This window comes from Bubalus kerabau, chromosome 4, assembly GCF_029407905.1.
Source record: "Bubalus kerabau isolate K-KA32 ecotype Philippines breed swamp buffalo chromosome 4, PCC_UOA_SB_1v2, whole genome shotgun sequence".
NCBI classification, from domain to species: Eukaryota; Metazoa; Chordata; class Mammalia; order Artiodactyla; family Bovidae; genus Bubalus; species Bubalus kerabau.
The window spans coordinates 70,868,180-70,886,355 of record NC_073627.1 but is presented as its reverse complement, the minus strand read 5'-3'; the positions used below and the strand labels follow the sequence as shown (position 1 = coordinate 70,886,355).

The following is an 18,176-nucleotide window of genomic DNA, read 5'->3' as shown; positions in this document are numbered from 1 at the left end:
ATCTTAAAGATGATGGTAGGATGCATTAAGTATTAATATATCTGCGGTGGCCTCTTGCTCTTCTAATAATAATCACTCTTTCTTCACAGGTATCTCTCTCTAGCCAGGGATCCCCTCTATGATCCTGAAACTCCAACCTCCTCCGGGATCGAACATTCATTTCTGCAGCTGTCTTTTTGTCCAGCAGTGTTCTTGGTTGTGCTTTAAGGCAGCCACACGGGGGTATTTATCCAGGACAGCACAGCTGGCGTGTGTCCTAAGTCACTTTAGTCGTGTCCGACTCTTTGCGACCCCTTGGACTGTAGCCCTCCAGGCTCCTCTGTCCATGGGATTCTCCAGGCAAGAATACTGGAGTGGGTTGCCGTTTCCCCCTTCAGGGGATCTTCTCCACCCAGGGATCGAACCACATCTCTTATGTCTCCTGCATTGGCAAGCGGATTCCTTACCACTAGTGCCACCTGGAAAGCCCACAGCACAGTTTAACTGCCTATAAATACTGGGCCTAGGCTAGTTACTTCCTGTGGGTGAAAACTGGCAATCAAGATCATTGTCTTCCTTGTTGCGATGGCTGGTGTGGCTGGCACGTTTCCTGCCCGGTTGGAAAGTATCAGTGAGCTGTTTGATGTACTTTATTTTATGTGTCCTTTAAGAGAAATTTGAAGCCAGTGTCTGAAAGAAGGGAAGCCTGTTTAGTGTTGGCAGAGGGAATGCCACCTAGTTTGTTAACACTGGATAATGAGGAGTTTGAACTTGGCTTTATCGGAAGTGTTTGCTGGAGCAGATTAAACTTTGTTCCTCACTGGTTTATTTTTTTATCATCATGCTGGAGCAGAATGAATGGCCTTGTCTATTCCAGAGGCTGTGTGCTGTTTTCTTAAAGCTTCCCTGGGGAAGGAAAACACTTACAAGCCTCTCTCCTCTACCACCAGAGACCACAGAGAAGTAAAGGAGCAGAGGGCTGGTGATGAATTCAGGAGAACCCCCCCTCCTTCCCTCCAAGGTGTCTGCTCAAGTCTTCCTGCCCAGAACCAGGTTACCCTCAATTTCTCAGTTCTGATGCACTCTTGCCTGGAGGATCCCAGGGACAGGGGAGCCTGCTGGGCTGCCGTCTATGGGGTCGCACAGAGTCGGACACGACTGAAGTGACTTAGCAGCAGCAGCAGACTTCTTTCTCATGCTGCTGAGAAAGCATATCAGAGCTGAAGTGAATGAGAATGATGTTCTTCTAGGGAAAAAAAAAATCGGATTCCTTTAACTCCATAAAAAATTTGGAAATTTTGCAGCTTTACATGTTATGACCAAATCAACTGTGACCCAAATTATAACCGATCAAGGTACACATGCATGCATGCTAAGTCGTTTCAGTCGTGTCTGACTCTTTGCGACCCTGTGGACTGTACTCCACCAGGCTCCTCTGTCCATGGGATTCTCCAGGCAGGAATACTGGAGTGGGTTGCCATGACCTCCTCCAGGGGATCTTCCACAAGTAGACCGAATAAGGAGTGGAGAATGGCTGCCTTCCCCATGCTCCCTGGATGGACTTCTATCAGCTAGCTGGTCTGGCAAGTGGGAATATTTAGGAAAAGGAAGAAGAGATGTTTGCACTACCTGTGCGTGTGTACTCAGTCGCTCAGTGGTCTTGACTCTGCGACGCCGTGGACTGTAGCCCACCAGGCTTCTCTTTCCATGGGATTCTCCAGGCAACAATACTGGAATGGGTTGCCATTTCCTTCCCCAGGGGATCTTTCCCACCCAGGGATCCAACCCGAGTCTCCTTCATTGGCAAGCGGATTCTTGACCACTGAGCCACCTGGGAAGCCCCATTGTGCTACCCAGGATGTTTCATTCCTGGTTTGCTTCCTTAATTTTTATTTTAGAACATTTAAAGACTTTAAAAGCATTCTGCATCTTCTTACCTTTTCTTTCTGTCCTAGTCTTTGTGTAATCTCCAGTCATCTAGTAAAAACAATGATAAAACAGAGTAAGATGAGTGTTAAGTCCGGTTTTCCTCTCAACCTTGGCTCTGGCTGTGGTTTTGTAATCCGATAAGCAGATTTTCAGCCTGCTGGCAAGGTTTGCAGAATATTTGACTAGCCTCCCTGTGAATTCAATTATGGAAACAGCTTCAGCGGAGAAAGCTCTGCCACAAAGGACCATTATAGGGTTTTGAGAACTTGTGTGATTAGTGTCTGCCATTCAGCACTCAATAAATGTTTGATGAATGAGTGACTCAATTACTGGTAGAATTAATACATTGTCAGTCGCTTGTAATACCTCTGGGTACCTATAACCCACTATGTCACTTGTTAGTGGGGCATGGATACAGTTACTTCGTTCAGTTCTGACACTGATGATAATTACTCTTATTCCAACCCTCCAAGCCAGGGGAAGTACGTTTCACATCCACCATATTAAGTTCTGATAGTGGAACCTAGATCCCTTTCTTGTTTCCTTTTTATTCTAAAAACCACAGAATTTTCCACTATATGGCTGAACCACACCGACTCTGTTTTGTCAGCTCAGGCCCCCAGTCCCCTTCCTTCCCTTCCCTTCTGTGTGACTGAGCTTCAGCTGAACTCACAAGGAATGAGCCCAGTCAGATGAGTCCCCTGTCAGTCTTTACCCTCGCCTTCATGGAGTATGAAACCTGGGAGAAAGCCTTTTGCGGACGCAGATGATTACAGGTCATGAGACCCCGGATGGGGGGATGGTGACCTCTGGTTCCCGTCCCTGCAGACGTGCTTCCTCCTGGCGGTCAGATTCTCATTTTAGCTTTGCCCCCACCCCCACCCCACCCCCGCTTTGTAAATGTATTTACTTGGCTGTGTCGGGTCTTAGTTGAAGCATGCAGGATCTTTGTTGTGTCCTGCGGGCTCTTTCACTGTGGCACAGAGTCTCTAGTTGCTGAGTGGTCATCCACATGACGCTGCCCATATGGAAGCTACCCACAAGTTACCCATAATTGCACTTTATGAAGCTTCTTGCTTCAGCTTCAGGTCTTCTTTTTTTCTTTTATTTTTTTTTTGAGAGTTATGTTTTATTTGGTGGGAGTTTTTAGGGCTTTAAGCCCAGGAGACAGCATCTCAAGTAACTCTGAGAGAACTTCTCTGAGGAGGCAAGGGGAGGAGCCAGGTTATATATAAGTTTTGCAACAAAGGGCAGGTAGTCTGAACATCAAAATATTATTGTTAACCAAAGAAAACCAGATCTCCCAAGTTAAAGAATTTATGGCTTTTCTATGTATGGGAAGATGTGTGGTTTTTGTTTTTGTTTTTTTTAATTAATTTATTTGACTGCACTGGGTCTTACTGAGGCATGTGGACTCTTGTTAAAACTCTAGTTGCAGCATGCAGGATCTAGTTCCCTGACTGGGAATTGAACCTGGGTCCCCTAGCATTGGAAGTGCAGAGTCTTAGCCACTGGGCTACCAGGAAAGTCCGTAGTTTTAGGTCTTAAAAGTCCCTTCTCAGTTCATATCACCTCCTCCTTTAGAATACAGCACAGTTTAGGAATGATTGTCCTAAATCTTAAATATTAGGTCATTTACCCATGGTTATACAACCAATTCATAGCCCAGTTTAACTTTAATAAAATTAGAACCTTAGGAATTAGAAACAAAAACACTAACAGCTTGCTCCTCCTGTAATGACTTACAAGAATCAGCCCAGTTGCTCACATGCAGTGTGTCTTGGAGAAATTTAAGAATATTAATCATTCCCATAGATCGAATGGGAAAAGTAATTCTCAAATCCATTACTTCTGATTCTTCTCCCTTTCTGTGATTCAGCAGCGTAATCAAAACGAAGTGGAGTCTGGAGGTTGAGACCAGCCTGTAAGCCTTCTTCAGTCACTTCAGGAGTCTCTTCTGATGTTTGCCTTAAACTTGCCCCATTTCTCAGTTTCATGCACTTCTTGTTGCTTAATTAGTTTCAGAAATCAGTGTCACTCCCCCGGAGAGCTTTCAAATCATGGATTCCTGCTTATAGATGGAGAAACGGGAATGTATGGGGTAAACACACTTCTGGGTCTTCCGTTGTTGCTTCGGCTCCCTGAGTTCTGGTGCCCCAGGACTCACTTGCAGAGGGCTGGCGCTCCCCCCGCCACCCCCCCTCACCCTATGAACAGTGAAGAAGCCCAGAGCTATCACACAGTGAAGTCAACCCTGAATATTCATTGGAAGAACTGATGGTGAAGCTGAGGCCCCAGTACTTTGGCCACCTGATATGGAGAGTCGACTCATTGGAAAAGACCCTGATGCTGGGAAAGATTGAGGAGAGGGGGACGACAGAGAATGAGATGGCTGGACGGCATCACTGTCTCGATGGACCTGAGTTTGAGCAAGCTCCAGGAGATGGTAAAGGACGCAACTGAGTGACTGAACAACAACAATCACACAGTGGGTCCCTCTGTCTTAGGTTCACTGAGGCCCAGGGCCATCAGAACAAGTATCTCTCCCAAGGGGCTCCATACAACATATCTGTATTTGCCATTTCCACCAATAAATAGAAGCTCTCTGTATAATTTGTATACATCTCAGCGTATATTGGATCTTTTTCTCAGATTCCTTTCTCTAACTACTGATAATACCTAGTGACTATCTTTACTATGGACGTTTAGAAAGGGGTAAAAATGTCAGCATGACCTGGGAAAGGGGAGGGTCGATGTTCTCTGAAATGTGCTTCTCCCAGTGGGGGAACTCCACATGGCTCAGGTGGTTAGAGCAGATCAGAGTCGCGACAGAATCCCTGTCTTCAGGGACCTGTGCTCTGCTATGGAGACATTTTTCCTGTCCACTGCCCGGTGGTGTGTTTGTTAAAAATATTTTCTTTTCATTACTATATTTCGGCTGTCCCTGGTCTTAGTTGCACCACGTAAGATCTTTGTTGTGACATGCGGTGTCTAGCATCCTGGCCAGGGATTGAACCCGGGCACCCTGCGTTGGGAGCGAGGGGGTTCTTAGCCACTGGACCACCAAGGAAGTCCCTAATGACATATGCTTTGTGCCTCATTTTTTTTTCTTGGAGAAGTAATTATAAAACAACTCACCATATCAATCAAAATTCCCAATGAAGGTATATTTATTATGCTTTGGAGAGTGGGCTTCCATTCATATTGCTTTTCTCCCTCTCTAAGTCTTCCTTTTTTTGTTTCTGCTCTGCATTTTCTCGGTTGAGATACTGTGCTTACTGAGAGGAATACTGGGAAGGATGGATTATTCCTGCCATCCATCCGTCCACACATCCTTTCAACACAACTGTGTCTGTGTGTACTTGCTAAGTCATTTCAGTTGTGTCTGACTCTTTGCAACCCCATGGACTGTAGCCCACCAGGCTCCTCTGTCCATGGGATTCTCCAGGCAAGAATACTGGAGTGGGTTGCCATGCCCTCCTCCGGGGGATCTTCCCGACCCAGGAATCGAACCAGTGTCTCTTAAGGTCTCCTGCATTGGCAGGCCAGTTCTTTCCTACTAGCTTTGCTTGTTTACATATTTTAGATAAACCAATTTCTGTCTTCACGGGTGGAGTAGCATTTAGGGGCCTTCTGTTTGTTTTTCGTCTGTTCTCTTTTGGTTGGTGGATTTGGTTCTAAACCAGATGATTTATTGTCTTATCATTTTTGCTGCGGCTGCAGTATAGCTTGTCAGGAACAGACCCCACAGAAAACAGCTTCATTTCCATGGAAGCATTTCCCCAATCACAGGATGTGGTAAAATTGAGCAAACACGGCCGGCACCACCCGCATTCTGAAGGTGAGGCACGTTGATGTCCATCAGGCCTTATTACCTCATTCTGATGGGGAATTACCCCTGTGCAATGAGAAACTAAGGAGTAAATTAGCAATAAAAACCTAATGTCTTCTTCGCTATTTTGTTTTATTGCTAAATCGTCTGACAGCAGCCTCCTTCCAAAATCCTCATTCATCAAGTAAAACACAATTCTATTGGCAATTTACATAAAGCAAGCTACAAAATAGCAATTTTTAATGTCATGGGAGGTGTTTAGTAATTCAATTATTTTACAAGTTCTACTTGCCTTTTTAGTTAAATGTATACAATGGCATTTCAAAATAGAGAAGACTCTATTTCCTGTTTAAGGCATCTGCTTTATAAGATTTTTACTTAAATTCTCTTAAATTAAGCTAGTTCTTATGATCTTATTTTGATACCCTAATTGATGAATAAATACTTTAGGGACATTCCAAGCAGTAAATAGCCTGGATATTTTAATGTAGTTGTACGAGTCCACAAACAGTTTTATTTTAGAAAAAGCTTCATGCTCAAACTAAAAACTGCAAAATAATGCCACATAACCTACATGATTTCAAAGAAGTTTCCCATAAGAAAATGAAAATACTTAATTCCAATAAGAAAATCTAAGTGCTCAAACCCAAATCCACTTTGTTAACATTGCAGGGGGTCTTGATATACCAGCCCCCAAATATGCCACTTTGGCATAAGAATTATTTTGAGGTCAGGCATTTGAGTACCTCAGATCCTTTATCTGCCTGAAAGCAGAGCCTACCAAAACAAACAAAATGCAAAAGAACCCAATTTTTGTAAATCCCCTCCTAAGGAAAAACTCTAATCTCTGTTTTGAGAGGAAAAAGTTGGCACCACAACCAAAGACATTGTTACAAAAACTATCACATCTCCCAACTGTTCTCCTAAGGGCCCACTTGTATTTCCAGAAAGTCACTAGCCTTTTCATAAGTGCCCTTTCACCCCCCTCCCCTTCTGAGAACTCTTTTGTTCTCCCAGAAGTGGCCCTCTGCCCCCTACATCCCCTAGTCAGATGGTACGTGCCTGCGTGTGTGCTCAGTCGCTTCAGTTGTGTCTGACTTTGCAACCCCATGGACTGTAGCTCACCAGACTCCTCTGTCCATGGGATTCTCCAGGCAAGAATACTGGAGTGGGTTGCCATGCCCTCCTCCAGGGGAATCTTCCCAACCCAGGGATTGAACGTACGTCTCTCATGTCTCCTGCATTGACAGGCAGGTTCTTTACCACTATGCCACCTGGGAAAGCCACAGATACATACACATACACACACATTCTTTTTAAAAAATATTCTTTTCCATTATGGCTTATCATAGGTTATTGAATATAGCTGTCTGTGCTATATAGTAGGACCTTGTTGCTTATCCATCCTATCTACCTATACAGTCACTTACGTCTGCTAACCCTCCCTCCTCCATCCCCTCCCCCCACCCTCTTCCCCCAGCAACCACGAGTCTACTGTTTATGTCTGTGAGTCCCTTTCTGTTTTGTAAATAGGTTCATTTGTGTCATATTTTAGATTCCACATGGAAGTGATATCATATGGTATTTGTCTTTCTTTTTCTGACTTACCTTACTTAGCATGATAATCTCTAGTTGCATGCATCTTGCTGCAAATGGCATTATTTTGTTCTTTTTTATGGTTGGGTAATATTCCATTGTATACATGTACCACCTCTTTATCCATGCACCTGTCAATGGAAACTTAGGTTGTTTTCCTCCCATCATTATTAATAATACCTCATTTCATTCTCAAAATGATCAGGTTTGTATGACAAATTATGCTGTAGAGAATCACATTGCTGAGTTGTAAGCTGCCAGAGGACAGGCTGTCATTGAATGTGAACACGTTTTATTTACATCTTATTGGCCAGCCCTGTTCACGCTCATCAGGACCACACTCCTGCAGGGGAGTCTCAGGGAGGGTGAAGATTCACCCAGTTTCAAATGGGAGACAAGGGCTGCAGGGACAGCAAGAACACCATTTTGGGGGAGTTTTATTTTGTTATTTTTCAGTTGTTAAGTTGGGTCTGACTCCTCGCCACCACCATGGACTGCAACCCACCAGTCTTCCCTGTCCTTCATTATCTCCTGGGGTTTTGCTCAAATTCAAAGTCAGTAACCATCTCATCCTCTGTTACCCCTTTCTCCTCCTGCTCTCAGTCTTTCCCAGCATCAGGGTCTTTTCCAGTGAGTTGGCTCTTCACATCAGGTGGCCAAAGTATTAGAGCTTCAGCTTCATCATCTGTTCTTCCAGTGAATATTCAGAGTTGATTTCCTTTAGGATTGACTGGTTTGATCTCCTTGCTGTCCAAGGGACTCTCAAGAGTCTTCTCCAACACCACAGTTCCAAAGCATTGATTTTTTTGGCTCTCAGCTTTCTTAACGGAACAACTCTCACATCCGTACATGACTACTGGAACAGCCATAGCTTTGACCAGATGGACCTTTGTCAGCAAAGTGATGTCTCTGCATTTTAATATACTGTCTAGGTTTGTCATAGCTTTCCTTCCAGGAGCAAGCATCATTTAATTTCCTGGCTGCAGTTCTCCAGAAATTTTTCTCCTAGCTCCATGAACTTTTTATTCTACCATGAAGCCTCACTTGTGTTGGGACTCAACAAACAGTTATTGAAATAAATTTAGAGTGTCAAATCCTCAGAGAAAAAGACCAGCCTGCTGACATTTCCTAAAGCAGTTTCCTCTAGTCTGGGAGAGAAGCCTGGAAGGAATGACCTGCAACAAGGTGGGAGGTCGGCCTCTCACGTTTCTCTTGTGCCTAATGAGAAAGATGCCCTGATCATGAGTCACCAAAGGAATGACACTGATCTGATGTCCTGACTTCATTTTGGAGGCTGTTTATCAGGATGTATAGAGATAGGGGAGACTTTGCAAGACATGCGAGGAGAAGAACTCCCCAGGGCGGGTCTTGGGGACCTCTGAGCCCCACCCGGCTGGTGCCTCAGCTCTGCAGAGCATCTATCTGCCAGCTCCTCTGCAGTGGGGACATCCATCAGCCTCTTTAGAAGCCGCGCCTGAGCTCAGCCCGTTCCCCCGCAGCCTTTCTCTCTAGCCGTTTCAAACCTCACTGCGTTGACCCACACAGGCAATTTTCTGGAGGCTAAGTGAAGTCTGAGGGCCATTGGAACAAGGTCATTAGCTCTCCTCCATTTCAGTCTCTCCTGTCGCTCCCAGTCCACATCTGAGGGCATCTGTCATCCAGACTAGCTGGCCCGCTGAGCATTTCCGGGACTCTGCATAGATATTTCATCTTTCTTTGAGCTCTCTTTCTTTAGAAATCATTCTCTTCCGACTGAAGGCGCTTCCGGGGATGGTGCGGGTCTGACCCTGGCCACTTGCTGGTGGGGAGACGCTGATGAGAAGTGACTGCTTGCTCAAGTGCCGTGTTCCTTTCGTGAGGCTGTTTCTTTGACATCTCAGCTACTCCAACACTTCCCCACTGCTTCCTCCAGGACATTAAAAAAAAATTATCTTGAGGAAAACAAAGCATGGCTGTTTCTCTTTCTTTCTCTCTACCTCACCCCTGCTACGGTTCATCACCTCGAATCCCTTCTATATAGGATGGTGGGGGCGGGCCTTGTTTGGGACCCCTGGGTCCTGGGTGCTTACTCCTTTATCAAGAATTCCTCAATGGTAGAAGTGGATCCTTGTGATCTGAGATGCACTGTCTAGATTTTGGCTGTAAAGGGGGCTTTTGTGTGTGCTGCATTTTTTCCCCACTGCAAGATCTGAGTACACAGGGCCTTGGGTGAGCGGTATGTTACAAATGACCACATTACGAATTACATAACAAACAATTTGCTGGGTGATACAGATGTGAATAGCAGGCAGCAGTAAAGCAAAATGCTTTTCCACATCATACGCTTTCCTTCAGGCATCCATGGTACACACACACGTGGACGTGCACGTGCTAACATACAACTAGAAAAATACTTGGAAAAAAAGTGCTTTGGAGGATTTACTCTTTGTGCCATAAGAGTGCCAGTTGAGCTTCTCTGGTGGCTCAGCAGTAAAGAATTCGCCTGCAATGTAGGAGATGCAGGTCTGATCCCTTGGGTCAGGAAGATCACTTAGAGTAGGAAATGCAGCCTACCCCAGTCTTCTTGCCTGGAGAATCCCATGGACAGAGCAGCCTGGTGGGCTACAGTCCATGGGGTCGCAAAGAGTTGGACACAACTGAGCAACTAGACAACCGCAACAGGCTGTGTGCCACACTGAAAAGGCAAACAAAAAGCAAACTACTCTCAGTTAACTTTTATTGTTGAAGACAGAGGACAAAGGCAAACAAACTTAAAAAGAAAAAAGAGATCTTACTATTTATTTTCAGTGAAAAGAAGATTACAATCTAAGAGAAGGATGCTGGCAACTGACAGAAATACTCACCTTTACTTTCTGCAACTGTTTCTAGGGAAGTTACCCAGTTGAGTTAAGCACAATTGGATACTGTTACACTTACAAAGACTTTTAATTAAACTTGCAGCATTTTTGAAAGATGAGAGGAACCATAGCTCAGTCATATCAGCACAATGTTTTTGAAAAGATCCTGGCCAGAGGTTTACCACCAAAAGGTGTGTTTTTTTTTTTTTTTTTTTTTTTTTTTTTTTTTATCCCTCAGGATGTAACTCAAGAAAAATATGGTCTAGGCTAGATAGGCTGATATACTGAAAAACAAGGTTAAGCAAATTATTTAACCATACTATACCTTCTTTTAATTTTCAATATTATTCTATAGTAGCATGAAGTTCACTAACAGAGGAAGGAGCGATAATAATACAACTGTTAATGCAGTGATTAATGCCTGGCACTTAATGGTTGGGGCCTTGTCTTAATTACTACAGGCAGTGGAGAAATGTAAGTGATTAAAAAAGATATTTACTATGATACTATAATACTGCCTATTTTTGGTCTTCCAGCTCTGCGATCTTGACTTAAAGAGCTTTAAAATTAAGAGGTTGGGATTAACAGATACACTGTACTGTGTATGTTTGTTATTCTGTCACTAAGTCATGTCCATTCCTCTGCAACCCCATGGGCTGCAACACTCCAGGCTTCCCTGTCCTTCCGAGTCTCCTGGAGTCTGCTCAAACTCATGCCCATTGAGTCAGTGATGCCATCCAACCATCTCAGTCTCTGTCTCTCACTTCTCCTCCTGCCCTCAATCTTTCCCAGCATCAGGGTCTTTTCCAATGTGTCAGCTGTTCGCATCAGGTGGCCAAAGTATTGGAGCTTCAGCTTTAGCATCAGTCCTTCCGATGAATACTCAGGGTTGATTTCCTTTAGGATTGACTGGTTGGATCTCCTCATTATCCATGGGACTCTCAAGAGTCTTCTCCAGCACCACAGTTTGAAAGCATCAGTTCTTCAGTGCTCAGCCTTCTTTATGGTCCAACTCTCATAGCCATACACGACTACTGGAAAAACCATAGCTTTGACTATACAGACCCTTATCTCTGCCTTTTAATACACTGTCTAGGTTTGTCATAGCTTTTCTTCCATGGAGCAAGCATCTTTCAATTTGTGGCTGCAGTCACCATCCACAGTGATTTTGGAGCCCAAGAAAATAAAACCTGTCACTGTTTCCACTTTTTCCCCAACCTATTTGTCACGAAGTGATGGGACTAGATGCCATGATTTTAGCTTTTTGAATGTTTAGTTTTAAGCCAGTTTTTTCACTCTCCTCTTTCACATTCATCAAGAGGCTCTTTAGTTCCTCTTCGCTTTCTGCCATTAGGGTGGTATCATCTGCATATCTGAGGTTGTTGATGTTTCTCTTGGCAGTCTTGATTCCAGCTTGTGATTCATCCAGCTGGGCATTTCACACTATATACTCTGCATAGGAATTAAATAAGCGGGGTGACAATATAAAGCCTCGATGTACTCTTTTCCTAGTTTTGAACTAGTCCACTGTATATGTCCGGCTCTAACTGTTGCTCCTTGACCTGCATACAGGTTTCTCAGAAGACAGGTAAGGTGGTCTGGCATTCCTATCTCTTTAGGATTTTCTAGTTTGTCATGACCCACACAGTCAAAGGCTTTACCATAGTCAATGAAGCAGAAGTAAATATTTTTTCTGGGATTCCCTTGCTTATTCTATGATCCAACAGATGTTGTCAACTTGACCTCTGGTTCCTCTGCCTCTTCTAAATCCAACTTGTACCTCTGGAAGTTCTCAGTTCATGTACTGCTGAAGCCTAGCTTGAAGGATTTTGAGCATTACCTTGCTAGCATGTGAAATGGGTTCAATTTTACAGTAGTTTGAACTTTCTTTGGCACTGTGGTTCTTTGGGATTGAAATTAAAACTGACCTTTTCCCGTTCCTGCTGAGTTTTCCAAATTTGCTGGCATATTGAGTGCAGCATTTTAACAGCATTATCTTTTAGGATTTTAAATACTGTTTGTAGAAGAGATAAACAACAAGGACCTACTGTATAGCCCAGGGAACTATATTCAATATCTTGTAATAACTTAAAATGGAAAAAGTCTGAAATGAGTGTGTATACACATGTGTGCATGTATGTTCAGTTGTGTCTGACTCTTTGCAACATCATGGACTGTAGCCCACCGGGATCTTCTGTCCATGTATAGCCATATATAATTGAACCACCCTGCTATAGACCTGAAACAAATCAACTATACTTCAATTAAAACATTTTTTTAAAATGAAGAGCTTTAAAGGGGGAAATTTCTTCTAGTAATAAATATTTATTAAACTGAGTTACAGTCAGTTTAGATTTTGAATGAGTTGGAATTTTTATCATTTCTAAGTGATGGCTTTTAACTCCAGTCAGTCATAAAGGAAATCAGTCCTGAATATTCATTGGAAGGACTGATCCTGAAGCTGAAGTTCCAATACTTTGGCCGCCTGATGTAAAGAACTGACTCATTGGAAAAGACCCTGATGCTAGGAAAGATTGAAGGCAGGAGGAGAAGGGGCCGACAGAGGATGAGATGGTTGGATGGCATCACCAACTCAATGGACGTGAGTTTGAATAGGGTCCGAGAGTTGGTGATGGACAGGGAAGCCTGATGTGTGCAGTCCATAGGGTCGCAAAGAGTCGGCCACAACTGACTAAACTGAACTGAACTGATTTATTTATTTGGCTGCGTTGGCCTTAGCTGTGGCATGTGGGATCTTTTGAGGCACACAGACTTACTAGTTGTGGCACAAAAGTGTGGGCTTCAATAGTTGGTGGCACTTGGGCTAAGTAGCTCTGTGGCACGTGGGATATTAGTCCCCCAACCCAGGATCAAACCTGCATCCCCTGCATTGCAAGGTGGATTCCTAACCATTGGACCATCAGAGAAGCCCCTAAGAGATGGCTTTTAGATGTATTACATGGTTTCTAAACACATTTAACATCAATAAAACTAGCTTTAAAAGGTATTTTCAAAATGTGAAACTGTACCAGAAAAATGAACAATCCAATCAAAAAATGCACCAAAGAACTAAAGAGACATTTCTCCCAAGAAGACATACAGATAGCTAACAAACACATGAAAAGATGCTCAACATCACTCATTATCAGAGAAATGCAAATCAAAACCACAGTGAGGTATCATTTCACGCCAGTCAGAATTGCTGCTATCAAAAAGTCTACAAACAATAAATTCTGGAGAGGGTGTGGAGAAAAGGGAACCCTCTTACACTGTTGGTGGGAATACAAACTAGTACAGCTTCTATGGAGAACAGTGTGGAGATTCCTTGAAAAACTGGAAATAGAACTGCCATATGACCCAGCAATCCCACTGCTGGGCATACACACTGAGGAAACCAGAATTGAAAGAGACACGTGTACCCCAACGTTCATCGCAGCACTGTTTATAATAGCCAGGACATGGAAACAACCCAGATGTCCATCAGCAGATGAATGGATAAGAAAGCTGTGGTACATATACACAATGGAGTATTACTCAGCTATAAAAAAGAATGCATTTGAGGCAGTTCTAATGAGGTGGATGAAACTGGAGCCTATTGTGCAGTGTAAAGTAAACCAGAAAGAGAAACATGAATACAGTATGTGAATGCATATATGTGGAATTTAGAAAGATGGTAACGATGACCCTATATGCAAGACACCAAAAGAGACACAAATGTAAAGAACAGACTTTTGGACTCTGTGGGAGAAGGCGAGGGTGGGATGATTTGAGAGAATAGCATTGAAACATGTATATTACCATATGTGAAACAGATGACCAGTGCAAAATCGATGCATGAAGCAGGCACCCAAAACTGGTGCTCTGGGACAACCCAGAGGGATGGGTGGGGAGGGAGGTGGGAGGGGAGTTCAGGATGGTGGGACACATGTACACCCATGGCTGATTCATGTGGATGTATGGCAAAAACCACCACAATATTTTAAAGTAATTAGCCTCCAATAAAATAAATAAATAAAATTTTTAAAAAAGAACGAAGAACAACAACAAAATTTTTTTAGTCAAAAAATTTTTAAAAATGTGAAACTGTGGATCTAAGCCAAAGGGTGGATCCCAGACCATCAGAGTTCTCATCACCTAGCAGCTTGTTAGGAAGGTAACTTCTTGGACCCCACCCCAGACTGAATGAATCAGAATTTGGGGTGGGGATGGGAAGGTGGCTCAGCAATCTGTTTTTATTTTATTTTATTGTTGACACCTCATGGCTTGCAGGATCTTAGTTCCCCGATCAGGTTTCAAACCTGGGGCCCTGGTTATGAGAGCTCTGAGTCCTAACCACTGGACCACCTGGAAATCCTCAACAATCTGTTTTGACAATCCCTTCAGGTACTATGGGGGCTTCCCTGGTGGCTTAGTGGTAAAGAATCCACCTGCTATGCAGGAGACATGGGTTCAATCCCTGGGTCAGGATGATCCCTTGGAGGAGGAAGTGGCAACCCACTCCAGTATTCTTGCCTGGGAAACCCCATGGACAGAGGAGCCTGGCGGGCTACAGTCCATGGGGTCACAAAGAGTCAGACATGACTTAGCGAGTAAACCAACAGGACCACCAGGTACTACAGTTTAATAACCACTGGCTTGATGCACGCTAGAGGATTTTTGAAATAAGGTGTTTTGGGATATATGTTCCTCTCAAGGTAAATGTAGCTCTAGATTACCCCTGACCATTCTTTAGACATCTGCATCCATATACAAGAGCAAGACAACCACAGCAGAGAATTAACTTGGATTTATTAATACTAGTGCTAAGACATTAAGAGCTAGGGCACAAAGCAGTGTATTATCTCTATTTGTAGAATTTTCTGTATCTAGCAGCCTTTAGTATCCCCGAGAAATTCTGATTTGGTATCCCCAGAATAGAAAAAATTCCCGCAGAGCGAGCTGACATCAGTGCATTTCAGAGTCTCAAATGGCTAATAGCTGTACTTGGACAGCACATTTCAGAAAGAATATTGAACCTATAGCTGATTCACGTTGATGTTTGGTAGAAACCAATGCAATACTGTAAAGCAATTATCCTTCAATTAAAAATAAGTAAATTAAAAAGAAAGAATATTGAGTGATCAGTCATTTCAGTCCTGTCCAACTCTTTGCTACCCCGTAGACTGGAGTCGGAAGGGCTGAACCCATGAAGACTCCCGGAGCGCAGTGTTTGCTTGAGTTTCTCCTCCAGAGCTAAGCACACAGCTTTAGTTGACGGCTCCTGCAGAGCACCCTGGGCATCTCAGGAGGAGGGAACAAGCCTGCACGCAGTGTGGTGCTCTCCCTTTCCCAAGCTTGTGGGGAGAAAAGCAAACATTATTACAGGTTAAAAACAGAGCCCTCCCCTCCCCACCCCTGAAGGACTGTTTACAGCATTCTGAAGTAGCTCAGAGCCTCTCATATTTGGTTTGACCGTGAACCAGTGACCCTACAGTGACGTGCGGACACCATGGAGACGGGCAGAACTGGGATGTCAGCATCCAGGCCTGGATTCTGGGCCAGGCTGTGTGTGAACTTGTTGTATGACTTTGACCTGACACATCCCTTGACCCGAGTCCTGCAGTTTCTTGTTCTCTTCCTCCTCCTTTTTTTTTTTTTTTTTTTTTTACCATAAGAACTAACCATTTTATTTATTTATTTTAAAATTTTTGGCCATGCCTCATGGCATGAGGGATCTTCCCCAATTAGGGGTAGAACCCCTGCCCCCACTGGAAGCGGAATCCTAACCACTGGACCACCAGGGAAGTCCCTGTAGTTTCTTCTTAAGGATGGTAACATAATCTACCATTGGGTGTAACCACTGGGTGGTTACATCTTCAGAAGGAGATGAATGTAAAATCATTTTGAAAAACAAGAGCAATATTATAAATAGAATCTATTTATCATCTATTTGTTTACCTGTATCTGATACCATAATATTAAGAATTAATAATATGCTGCAGGTGGGGATCTACTGTTTTCAGCTTGCAAAAGTGCAAAATGACTTCAGTTCAGTTCAGTCACTCAGTCGTGTCCGACTCTTTGCAACCCTATGAATCGCAGCACACCAGGCCTCCCTGTCCATCACCAACTCCCGGAGTTCACTCAGACTCACGTCCATCGAGTCAGTGATGCCATCCAGCCATCTTATCCTCTGTCGTGCCCTTCTTCTCCTGCCCCCAATCCCTCCCAGCATCAGAGTCTTTTCCAGTGAGTCAGCTCTTCGCATGAGGTGGCCAAAGTACTGGAGTTTCAGCTTCAGCATCATTCCCTCCAAAGAAATCCCAGGGCTGATCTCCTTCAGAATGGACTGGTTGGATCTCCTTGCAGTCCAAGGGACTCTCAAGAGTCTTCTCCAACACCACACTTCAGAAGCATCAATTCTTGGGCGCTCAGCCTTCTTCACAGTCCAACTCTCACATCCATACATGACCACAGGAAAAACCATAGTCTTGAATAGACAGACCTTTGTTGGCAAAGTAAGTCTCTGCTTTTCAATATGCTATCTAAGTTGGTCATAACTTTCCTTCCAAGGAGTAAGCATCTTTTAATTTCATGGCTGCAATCACCATCTGCAGTGATTTTGGAGCCCCCAAAAATAAAGTCTGCCACTGTTTCCACTGTTTCCCCATCTATTTCCCATGAAGTGATGGGACCGGATGCCATGATCTTAGTTTTCTGAATGTTGAGCTCTAAGCCAACTTTTTCACTCTCCACTTTCACTTTCATCAAGAGGCTTTTCAGTTCCTCTTCACTTTCTGCCATAAGGGTGGTGTCATCTGCATATCTGAGGTTATTGATATTTCTCCCAGCAATCTTGATTCCAGCTTGTGTTTCTTCCAGTCCAGCGTTTCTCATGATGTACTCTGCATATAAGTTAAATAAGCAGGGTGACAATCTACAGCCTTGATGTACTCCTTTTCCTATTTGGAACCAGTCTGTTGTTCCATGTCCAGTTCTAACTGTTGCCTCCTGACCTGCATACAGATTTCTCAAGAGGCAGGTCAGGTGGTCTGGTATTGACATCTCTTTCAGAATTTTCCACAGTTTATTGTGATCCACACAGTCAAAGACTTTGGCATAGTCAGTGAAGCAGAAATAGATGTTTTTCTGGAACTCTCTTGCTTTTTCCATGATGCAGCAGATGTTGGCAATTTGATCTCTGGTTCCTCTGCCTTATCTAAAACCAGCTTGAACATCAGGAAGTTCACGGTTCACGTATTGCTGAAGCCTGGCTTGGAGAATTTTGAGCATTACTTTACTAGCATGTGAGATGAGTGCAATTATGTGGCAGTTTGAGCATTCTTTGGCATTGCCTTTATTTGGGATTGGAATGAAAACTGACCTTTTCCAGTCCTGTGGCCACTGCTGAGTTTTCCAAATTTGCTGGCATATTGAGTGCAGCACTTTCACAGCATCATCTTTCAGGATTTGAAATAGCTCAACTGGAATTCCATCACCTCCACTAGCTTTGTTCGTAGTGATGCTTTCTAAGGCCCAACTGACTTCACATTCCAGGATGTCTGGCTCTATGTTGGTGATCACACCATCATGATTATCTGGGTTGTGAAGATCTTTTTTGTATAGTTCTTTTGTGTATTCTTGCCACCTCTTCTTAATATCTTCTGCTTCTGTTAGGTCCATACCATTTCTGTCCTTTATTGAGCCCATCTTTGCATGAAATATTCCCTTGTATCTCTAATTTTCTTGAAGAGATCTCTAGTCTTTCCCATTCTGTTGTTTTCCTCTATTTCTTTGCATTGATCACTGAGGAAGGCTTTCTTTTCTCTTCTTGCTATTCTTTGGAACTCTACATACAGATGCTTATACCTTTCCTTTTCTCCTTTGCTTTTTGCTTCTCTTCTTTTCACAGCTATTTGTAAGGGCTTCCCAGACAGCCATTTTGCTTTTTTGCATTTCTTTTCCATGGGGATGGTCTTGATCCCTGTCTCCTGTACAATGTCACGAACCTCATTCCATAGTTC

General features: G+C 43.5%; 1 long non-coding RNA gene across 2 annotated transcripts in view; it reads left to right on the top strand.

Moving 5' to 3' along the window:
- The window catches only part of LOC129649806 (uncharacterized), a 75,236-nt gene that overhangs the window by 48,005 nt on the left and 9,055 nt on the right, over positions 1-18,176 (top strand). The window contains exon 4 of one of the 2 annotated variants that reach the window (XR_008713295.1): positions 3,788-4,515. The exons of the other annotated variant lie outside the window; for it this stretch is intronic. This is a non-coding gene — a long non-coding RNA (uncharacterized LOC129649806). Of the gene's footprint in view, positions 1-3,787; positions 4,516-18,176 lie in introns of those variants that run through there. 2 annotated transcript variants of the gene reach the window in all.